Source organism: Lygodium microphyllum, chromosome 4 (genome assembly GCF_053477565.2).
Source record: "Lygodium microphyllum isolate KBCC chromosome 4, Lygodium_microphyllum_v1.1.10, whole genome shotgun sequence".
NCBI lineage: Eukaryota > Viridiplantae > Streptophyta > Polypodiopsida > Schizaeales > Lygodiaceae > Lygodium > Lygodium microphyllum.
Genome location: NC_141138.1, coordinates 47,119,528 through 47,129,193, shown reverse-complemented (window position 1 = coordinate 47,129,193; position 9,666 = coordinate 47,119,528).

Here is a 9,666-nt window from a genome sequence, read left to right as displayed (position 1 = left end):
ATATCTGACAAGATGATGAATATAAATACAAAGGTGTGTAAAAAGGGGTTCTAACCCAATTTTAAAAGGAAAGGAAAGAAACAAAAATTTAAAAGCAGTTGATCATTGCCTTGCGAAGGCCTGGTAGGTTCCTGGGGACGAGTCAGACCCGGGGCCGATGCCTTGTCTTCCTAGGGGTGGCCTCATGCTGGAAAAAGGGAAAAAATGAAGGAAGGTTGGAGCGAAAATAAAAATGAGCGTCAAAAAAGGATTAAGTATCGCCTTGCGAGGGCTTGGTAGGTTCTTGGGTACCGAGACAGGACCTGAGGCCGATGCCCTATTCTCCTTGGGTCACTACGCTCAGCTCCCTCCTTTTTACACGCCCAAGTATGTCAATAAAATAAAACCCTAACAGAAGAAATGTGTTACAAGAAAATACTTCTTGATCAGGCTATAAGAGTCCTCGCCTAGTAGGAGCTCCTAGTTGTGTTGTCCTTAGTTAGGTAGGTAGTTCAGACCACCACTTAGGGCAACCTCTTTGATAGTCTTTTTAGTTTGGTCGTATTGGAGCAGTTGGTTAGTGACTAGCTTCGGACCTTCTATTAGATTATGCTAGGCCTACTCCTTATGGATGTCATGCGTTGGTTCTGTCAGGGGGTAGGGTGAGCATTGTGCTGTGTTTAGTATGTATTTATTTTGTATCAGCTTGATGCTTCCTTTGGTTGTTTTTGTGCAGATCTATTGTGGGATTCGACGGGCTGAGTCGCCCTATCCCGTGGTCGCCAATGAGAGCGGAATTTTGGTGCCAAGAAGTGCTTAAAAATAGCTAAAAATTATGAATATCAAGGGAAAAATATTCAACGTCGAAGGCGGTGGCTCGATCTAGGACGATTTTAAGCGCCAAAGTGCTTTAAAGGCGCCTGAGCGACACTTGTTGATTTTTCATAATTTTTTAGACAGTCATGCAGGTTGACACGAGTTACCAGCCAATGCGGGATGCCAAGCCGGACGCCCATGATTTTTCATAGCTCAATTCCGAGTCGGACGGGGAAATGGCCAAGAAATGGTCAAGATTTGAAAGGGTGGCCACAACATGGACCAAAGGGGGGGTGCCCTTTGGAGGAATTTTAACCCCCCAACGCATGCAAATGAGAAGAGAAAAATCATGGGATGAGGAAGAAGAGGGTGCCAACAACAGTGCCGAAAAATGCGCCATGGAGGATGGAGAGGCAACTTGCCTGCTACACACAACCCATGCAAATGATCATTGGCCTTGTCTACCTTCTCCCTGCTGATCATATCGCCGCCTCTCGCCCGAGAAATGGCGGTCTCTGTGAAGAATTCTGATTTCAGTCTTTCTCTCTCCTCCCTCTCTCTCCCCTAAAGGCAGATTCATGTGGTGAAGAAGAGGAAGAAGAATGGATGATGGATGCTTGTCCAATGAAGACCGAATTGCTTCGTGGTTTAAGAGGAAGGAAGATTGCTGATTGTGGACTATCATGAGCATTAATGGTGGCTAGAAATCAGTCCCAAGATATGACAAATAAAAACCCGCAACCCGCAAAGAACGATAATCTCATTTTTACAAAGGAAATTGATGTTTTATGCAAGTTGCTTCATGAATACTTGTGCCCATGGGATGATTATGCATTATGATGTTGTTTGCAATGTCTTCCAACTGTTTGAAATTAGAAAATCAGAAAATCATAAGTGTTGTGGATGAAATTAATAGTGTTAAACCCATAAAGCACATGAAATATGGGGAAATTGGGTGTTTTTGAGATATCAATGGAAGATATACTAAGACACACCAACTAAACTTGTGTTTTTGCTACAAATGAACCTAAGGGCCACAGCCCATAACTCATTTTGAATTTTTAGTCATTTAATATTGCAAAAAATACAAGAAAAATAGGAAAAATGGAAAAAAATAGGGAAAAAATGGATTTTGAGTGCCGAAAATTAAGGAAAAATAAGATTCATGGTTGTGGATGTATGGGGGGTCTAAAGTATGAGGTTTAGCCTCAGTTCAGCCCTACCTTTATGTTTTAGTAAGTTTTTATGGCTTTTTATACAATAAAAATGTGGGAAATGAACCCTAAACCGATCAATAATGCACAACCTAAACGGGTGAGGGAGTAGAGTGTAGAAAAGGTGTTTAAATGCTGAATGGAATGATGAAAAGCTTGCTGGTTTTTTATGCATACCATTTAGGTTGATGATATCTAAAAAATTTAAGAACCTAGTAGCACGAGGGTTTCTCGGTGCTAGGTTCATGCAACGTAGCATATGAGCAATAGTCAAACTCATTGAAAGAATGCTTTTGCACTAAGCACAATGCTGATTCTTCTTTGATTAAGCACATGGACATTCACAATTTGTATGAATCATAATGAAATTTAAAAAGTATCAGACAATACCTCCTAGATGCATGGCAATTGCTTTCTAGAGGGACATGACCAACGTTGAGTGAGTAAGGTTGTCCAAGCTGTAGGCTAGGCGTTGGGTCTAAGGCAAAAGTAAAGTGAGGTATGGTACATTCCTGGATACGATCAATTGGTACCTTGAGTGGAAATGTGTGCGATGTTGTGTTATATATGTTTAGCGACGCATCGAGGGGCCAATCCCCAAGGTGTAGGAGAGTCGCAGTGAGGTAGCGGCATTCAGCCGCCGTTGGAGGACCTCCTATGTTTATACTTCGTGCTATTTGGCAATGTGCTAGGACTCCCTCTGAGGAGTGTTAATTGGGTTAGAGTTGGACTACGAGACGTGATACAAACGCAAGATGTTTAGGAAGATGATGTATGTGTCATCCACGCTCCTGGCCACGAGGCTGTGGGGTTGTTGAGCACATGATAGAGGTCCGGCTAGTGCATGAGCTAGTGCCGGCCCGTTTTAGGTCCCATCACCCTTACGCTTTTGGTCTTTTTCCCTCTTCTTTCTTCAGTCGGGCTACCTTTTTTCTGCATTTTCCCTACGTCTTTTCCGCTTTCTTTTGCTTTCTTCGTGTTGGGGTTGTTGAGATATCGAGCTCCACTCGTGATACGCCAGGGTGACCGTTGTGTATTTATGTCACCGACTTGTCAGTTGCAGATGCGGTTGGTACACCGCCCATGAATAATAGCTACATGATAGCTATCCTTATCTACTCTAGTTCGTGGCTCAGTTAGTATGCCACCTTATTTAGTTGAGTTTGGTTTGAGACCCATATATAGGGTTCTTCTATTTCTTTGTACTTGAGTTCTTTTGGCTTACACAACTAAGAAGAGGAAAACTGTTTTCAGCCTCCACCCTTGTGTGTCTTCCCCCATTGTGCAAGCAAGAAAGCTACAAGTGAGACTCCTTCCTTCTCTCCCACAATCTTGACATGGTATCAGAGCCTTGTTCGTGGTAAGGAGCTCAAGAAAGCAAGCCAAGCTCGCGGTGGTTTGGTAAGAGGAGCAGTGTTGCTTTCATTTTCTGTTTTGGGAGCAAATCTCTGCAGGTAGCACAGCCGGAAAGTGCAGGAGTGCATTGTCTCAGGTTGAGACGCCCTTCGCGGTGAAGCAAGAGGGCAGTATATGCTGCGGGAAAGAGCTTTTGCTCTTGGCGACCTTGTTTTTTTTATTTGAGGCCATTTCGGGGCCTGTTTCGCAGACGGAAGTTTTCTGCACGCACTCAGGAAAAGGCTCAGTTTTATGCTGTGCAGCCACTGTTCTACAGGTCGGTGAAAAGTTACTGCAGAAATTGCATCGTATGCTTGTGCGCAGAGATATTGGGAGTTTCAGAATCATCCTTGGTTCTTGTTTATGCAAAATCGTCACTAGGAAGTGACTGTGTGGTCAAATACCACTTTCGCCAGTTTTGCAGATTTGCCCTTGTGAGGGTGAAGCTGAGTTTTTGTAGTGACAGAATTTTTTGCAGCGTTCTGTAATGGCGTCTGACTCTCTTTCACAGATTGTAACTGAAAAGCTTGACAAGAACAACTTCCAGGCATGGAAGTTTAGAATGACGAATTTCCTTATGGGAAAAGGATATTGGGAATTTGTTGCAGGAAATGAAGAAGAACCAGTTCTTCCTGATGTTCCCAATCAACAGCAAATGCAGGCATTCAAAGCATGGCATGAGAGAGCCAGGAAAGTTATGTACTGGCTGTCTATCAGCATTTCAGACTCTATGATTGTGCATATTCAGGATGCAAGTACGCCAAAGGAGGCATGGGATACTCTGTCAAAGATGTATAGCACAAATACGCAAGCCAGGAAAATGCAGCTCAAGCAAGAGTTGCACAATGTGCAAAGAGAAAATATGAGCATCAATGACTACCACATGAAGGTGAAGAAGATTGCAGATGCACTTGCTTCCATTGGGTCGTCAGTGGAAGATGATGATTTAGTTTCTGTGACCTTGAATGGTCTAGGAAAGGATTATGCACAGTTTCGGACATCCATTTCAGTTCGTGAAAGATTTCCTGATTTTGAGGAGTTGATTGCTCTTCTAATTTCTGAGGAACAGAGAAATGGTGGTGCATCTTCTTCAGGAGGAACTTCAAAAGAAGCTGTCTTCTACTCAAATGCTGGAAGAGGTAGAGGCAGAGGTAGAGGAGGCCGATTTGGAGGCCGTGGTAGAAATCAGAATATGCAGCAAACTCAAGAAAACCAGTCCTATGGAGGAGGACGCGGTAACTCTAGAGGCAGGGGGAGCCAAAGAGGTCGTGGTGGATGGCAAAGAGGTCAAAATGCAAACAGTAATGTTGAATGCTACTACTGTGGTAAAATGGGTCATATGGCTAAAGACTGCTATAAAAAGCAGAATGACATCATGAATGGAAAACTGCAACAAGGGAATTATGCATCTTCTAACAGACAGGGTGATGACAGAAATGAACATTTGTTCATGGTGCAGCACATGAACAATTCTGTGACAAGTGCAGAAGAAAGCAATGATGTATGGTATGTTGACTCAGGTGCATCAAACCACATGACAGGTCATGCAGAATGGATGGAGGATGCAAGGAAAATGGAAAAACCAGGATTTGTGGAGACTGGTGATGATACTGCACATCCTATTGTGCAGATTGGAAAAATTCCCTTGTCTATGCAGGATGGGAAAAAGAAATACCTGTCCGATGTATTTCATGTCCCGAATATCACTAAGAATCTAGTTTCTGTCGGTCAAATGGTTGAACAGGGCTTGCAGGTCAGATTTAATCCTCATGGATGCTTTGTTGAGGATATGAAAAATAAAGGTCGCTTGATAGCAAAAGGAAAGAAGAAGGGCAGAATGTTTACATTGGATGCAGACATGTCTGAATTGAGTGCAGCAATGTTTGCACATGGGACCGGTGTAGTTGCAGATATTGATATCTGGCATAAACGCATTGGTCATGTTAATGTACAGCGACTTAAATCAATGCAGGCCCAAAATATTGTTGCAGGTTTGCCGAAATTCAAGGTTGCAGAAATGCATAAGGTATGTGAAGCCTGTCAGTTTGAAAAACAGGCAAGGAAACCATTTCCTAGGCATGTTCAAGAGAGTAAGAAGCCATTGGAATTAATCCACTCTGATGTGTGGACAACTAAAGCTGCATCTCTTGGAGGCTGTCATTATTTTGTCAGTTTTATTGATGACTATAGCAGAAAAGTTTGGGTGTATTTTATGAAAAAGAAAAGTGAAGTTTTTGGGCATTTCAAAACTCTTAAAGCTATGGTTGAAAAAGAAGCAGGCTTGCAGATAAAATGCCTAAGGTCAGATGGAGGGGGAGAGTACCTCTCAAATGAGTTTGCAAGGTTCCTGCAGGAGCATGGCATAAAGCAGCAATATTCATGCAGTCATACCCCACAACAAAATGGAATTGCAGAAAGAAAAAACAGGCATATTGGAGAGGTATCTCATGCCATGCTCAATGAAAAAGACTTGCCAGATTTTTATTGGGCTGAAGCAGTTGCTACAGCAGTCTACATAATGAACAGGACTCCCACTGCAGCAATACATGGGATGACTCCAGAGGAGAGGTATACTGGTAGGAAACCAGATATTTCTCATTTGAAAATTTTTTGTTGCATTGCCTATGTACATGTGCCAGATGAGTTGAGATCCAAGTTGGATCCAAAAGCTGAGAAGTGCATCTTTATTGGTTACTCTCTGCAGCAAAAAGGGTATAGATGCTATAACCCTTCTACTCGTAAGTTTACAGTGAGCAGAGATGTTGTTTTTGATGAGATGAGTAGCTGGTATAAACCAGTAAATGTGATTGATGATGTAGATGCACAAAATGGTAATGCTGCACAGAATTCACAGCAGCAGTCGCAAAATATTAGTGGACCTGGAGCATCCTCTAGCAGTGGTTCACATTCTTCGCCATGGACAGGCAGATTGAGATCAGGAGATTCTTCTCAAAGCAATGCAGATAGTGGTATGCAGGTATCACAGAAAGGAAAAGAGAAGGTTGATCAGCCCATGTTTGATGTGAATGCAGGTCACTCTTATGTGGATGGTGAATCCAGTGGCTCAGAACAGAGCATTGATGATGAGTTGGGTATTCCTTCTATTGTTACACCTGGAGTAAGGAGGACCAGGGATGTTTTGAGAGCACCTGGGAGTGAACCTACTTTGCGCAGGTCTACCAGAGCTAGGTATCCTGTGGATAGGCTGAAATATGATGGATTTACAGCCATTCATTATGCATATATGGTTAAAGTGATACAGGAATCAGAACCCACTTCTTTTGAGGAAGCCATGGGAAAAGAAAAATGGGAGAAAGCCATGGATGAAGAAATGGATGCCTTGGAAGCAAATGCTACATGGGAATTGGTACCTTTGCCTAAAGGTAAAAATGCAATTGGCTGTAAATGGGTTTATAAGGTGAAGCACAATGCAGATGGTTCTGTGAACAGATACAAGGCAAGATTAGTAGTCAAGGGTTATGCACAAACATATGGCATTGACTATGAAGAAACATTCAGTCCGGTTGCAAGGATGGCAACCGTAAGAGCAGTCATTGCTATGGCTGCATCAAAGGGATGGTCTTTACATCAGATGGATGTAAAGAATGCCTTCTTGCATGGTGATTTGCAAGAAGAGGTCTATATGGAGCAGCCACCAGGTTATGTGCATGCTGTTCATCCTGAGTTTGTTTGCAGGTTGAAGAAAGCCTTGTATGGCTTGAAGCAAGCACCTAGAGCATGGTCTGACAAGATAGGACAGTATCTTGTCACTATTGGCTTTCAGATTTCCAAGGCAGATTTCTCACTTTATGTGAGAAAAACAGAGAAAGGTATTATGCTACTTGTCATTTATGTTGATGATTTGATTATGACAGGTGACAGTGATGAAGATATCCTTCATGTGAAAATGCTATTGAAGCAGAAGTTTGAGATGAAGGATTTGGGAGAGCTGCGTTATTTCTTGGGCATTGAGGTGATTAGATCACCAAGTGGGATACAGCTCTTGCAGAGGCAGTATGGATTGGACATGCTGTCCAAATATGGGATGACAGGCTGTAAGCCTATTTCAGTTCCTTTGGAGCAGAATGTGAAGCTGAGCACAGATGCAGGTGAGCTTCTGGAAGACCCTACTATGTACAGACGCATAGTAGGAAGTTTGATTTATATGACTATTACCAGGCCAGATTTGAGCTATGCTGTTGGATTGGTAAGTCAGTTTATGCAGGCTCCAAGGAAACCACATTTGGATGCGGCTAGACGCATACTCAGGTATGTGAAGTCCACATTGCAGTATGGACTATTTTATGAGACTGGGGTTCAGATACAGTTGCATGGATACACTGATGCTGATTGGGCTGGTAGTATTTCTAATAGACGATCTACCAGTGGATATGTGTTCTCTTTTGGGAGTGCTGCAGTCACTTGGAGCAGCAAGAAACAACCTACAGTTGCCTTGTCGAGCACAGAGGCTGAGTACAGGGGTGCAGCAATGGCTGCATGTGAGGTAGCTTGGTTGCATAAGCTACTTTATGATATGCATCAGTCTACAGATGGGCCAGTTGTCATTTATTGTGACAACATGAGTAGTATACACTTGGCAAATAACCCAGTCTATCATGCTAGAACAAAGCACATTGAGGTGCATTATCACTATGTGCGAGAGAGGGTTTTACTAGGTCTTATTGATCTAGTTTATGTCAGCGCAGAGGATCAGGTAGCTGACATATTCACGAAGGCATTGGGCGCAGAGAAGCTGCGCAAGTTCAGAGACCTGCTTGGTGTGCAGGAATTGGGATTGAGCTCGAGGGGGAGTGTTGAGATATCGAGCTCCACTCGTGATACGCCAGGGTGACCGTTGTGTATTTATGTCACCGACTTGTCAGTTGCAGATGCGGTTGGTACACTGCCCATGAATAATAGCTACATGATAGCTATCCTTATCTACTCTAGTTCGTGGCTCAGTTAGTATGCCACCTTATTTAGTTGAGTTTGGTTTGAGACCCATATATAGGGTTCTTCTATTTCTTTGTACTTGAGTTCTTTTGGCTTACACAACTAAGAAGAGGAAAACTGTTTTCAGCCTCCACCCTTGTGTGTCTTCCCCCATTGTGCAAGCAAGAAAGCTACAAGTGAGACTCCTTCCTTCTCTCCCACAATCTTGACAGGGGTTAACATGTACAATAGATTCAAGTCATGCACTTTTATCCATTGCCACTTTGACTCATCCATGAGGTCCTTGAGAGGTTTGAGATTGGAAACTGGGTTACCAGCTAGCTCTCTCACCAAGTATTCAAGAATCTACTAGAGTTCAAGTCTATTAGATGGGATGCGGAAGCGAATAGGTGTTGGTACTGCCAGAGCTCCTGGCCATCATGCAAAGTGGTATTGATGGTGGAATCCTACTATTCTACAGTTGAGATGGTGTGACTTTGTGGGACTCACTGGCTACCCTGGTAGCCTACTTATAATCCTCCTCATCATCTGAGAATGGTAGATCGATGGTGGCTAGCACATGTATCTAATCCCACTCATCCTTGGGGGAAGGGATATAATTTGTTAGTGGCCCATAGGAATTGCTAACTTGTGAGTCTCCTTTCAATATAGTGAAGATAGCATCTAGGTCAATGGGTATGGTTTTCCAGGTGTCCATCTCAACTCTTTTAGCTTCTAATCTATTGCCTAAGAATATTAGATTATTTCCTTGGTCTTCTATCACTTGTATGTTCCACATCTAGTGTCGGCCTAGTAGGATGTCGTAGTCCACTCACTTCATAACTATGAAGTTCACTAAGAATTGGACTCTCGCTATCTTCAAGGGCCAATCTTTTAGTACTCCAAATGGTCCCGACTAGTTCATTTCTTGAATTTTGTGGAAAAAAAAGGAGCAGATCCTCAGTGATTCCTCAAAAAATTGGAGCTTGTATGTATTATCCAGTGAATAACTAACCCAACCCTAAAACTCCAAATTCTAAAATTCTAGTTGTTGGATGAAGGTCGTAATTGGTTTAAGGATTACAAGAAAACTCTCAGATTGAGAAATCCTCTTGTTCCTATCAAATATGAAGCAATCAAGTAGGCATTTTTTGATTGTTTTAAGAAAACTCAAACTTCCCAAGACCTTTGAAGAAAAATAGAAACTTGTCAGAAAAAAGAAGACCAGACCATAGAATTTTTTGCCTTAGAGTACACCAAACTTTGGGATCATTGGAATACATCCTTAGGTCCAGGAGAGAGAGCATTGGGAATGTTGAAAATAAAACAT